The 1,288-nt window shown below is 43.9% G+C and overlaps 1 long non-coding RNA gene across 1 annotated transcript; it reads left to right on the plus strand.

The window, feature by feature from the left end:
* The first annotated feature begins 224 nt into the window (after positions 1-224).
* Positions 225-672, plus strand: LOC116730250 (uncharacterized). Its single transcript, XR_004341286.1, has 2 exons — positions 225-417; positions 501-672. It is a non-coding gene; the product is annotated as an uncharacterized LOC116730250 (long non-coding RNA).
* Positions 673-1,288: the final 616 nt, after the last annotated feature.

Below are 1,288 nucleotides of genomic sequence, written 5' to 3' on the forward strand. Positions count from 1 at the left end.
TGGGCTAGGACCACCAAACATGGCGGGGACCTGCAGAGGGTTGGAGGGAGAATACGAATCAAGTTTGGTCAAATGAGCACTTCTTTTTGTACTTCACCAATTTTCCATTCTGTGCACCACCCAGGTCCGTTTAACAGTTTCAGGACCTGACCAGCACCCCTCAGCATCATTTGCTTGAGAAATAATGAGATTTGGAACCTATTGGAACTTCTTCATCTTGCCTGAACTACCAGAGACTGTCAGGATCTGCGGCTTCAGCAGTTCCTCTGGTTTCCTTCTAGGTGGCGTTCGAGAGCTCGCTGCCGTATTCACACACCCTCTCCACAGGTGTGTTTCGGCACACCTGTGGATCATCAGCGGGAGCATATTAGGAGCGGGTTCCCGGCACTTCGTCGCCAAAGTGTTGTCGCCTTTGTGGTACATCTGGTCCTGAGATCTCTAGAAAGATATCCAGTCTGTTTCGCACGCTTACCTGTCCTGTACCTTTCTGTGATTCCTAGGCTCCCTGTTGTCTGGACACTCCATGCGAAGTACGGGATTTGCAGTTCCATCCGCTGAGCTCCCTGACGAGTTACGCCCACCTACCAGCTGTTCGATCACACCGGTCCGCTCCTGATCAGACGCTCCTGCATTACACACCAATTGTCTTTTGTAAATAAATCTTTAATCTGATCTCCTGAGAGAGTCTTTGCATGTGGGTTCGGAGAGTTCAAAACAACATGACAGAGACCAGATGAAGAACCAGACAGGTCCAACTGATGACTTTAGGAGCAACTGTCGTGGCCATTTATGCTAAGGTTTTGTAGTTTATAATTTCTACCAATTTTGTTTTGTTCTTTGGGTAGTTGGAATATATTTAAGTTAATTTAGAATCAAAATTTGTAATTAATTTTTATATTTGGAATTGTTTAATTTACGTTGTTAATTGTTAGACCCTCCCACCAAAACACACCGGGTGCTGGGTGGATTGTTTGGTGGATGTCTGGTGTGGACGGGAGGTTTGGTAGAATGATTTTTTTTTTTTTGAACACTTGTTTACACCTTCAAACATTAAATTGAGATTATTTTTCATTTCAACTAAGTTACAAGACCTTTATTTCTACTTTTACAATAAATGAATCGAGTCAAAGTGCGTACAGATCCCAAACCCACTGTTACCACCCACAGCCTTTATTGGAGTTTTTATTTTTTGCTTTTTTGGAACGAAAGGCTGCGACAAGCAACTTTATTTCAGATGTATGGTGCATCAGAACCAACTTCTCCTGGTACCAGGTAACAACTGAGCCGG

This window comes from Xiphophorus hellerii, chromosome 2 (assembly GCF_003331165.1).
Source record: "Xiphophorus hellerii strain 12219 chromosome 2, Xiphophorus_hellerii-4.1, whole genome shotgun sequence".
Classification (NCBI taxonomy): domain Eukaryota; kingdom Metazoa; phylum Chordata; class Actinopteri; order Cyprinodontiformes; family Poeciliidae; genus Xiphophorus; species Xiphophorus hellerii.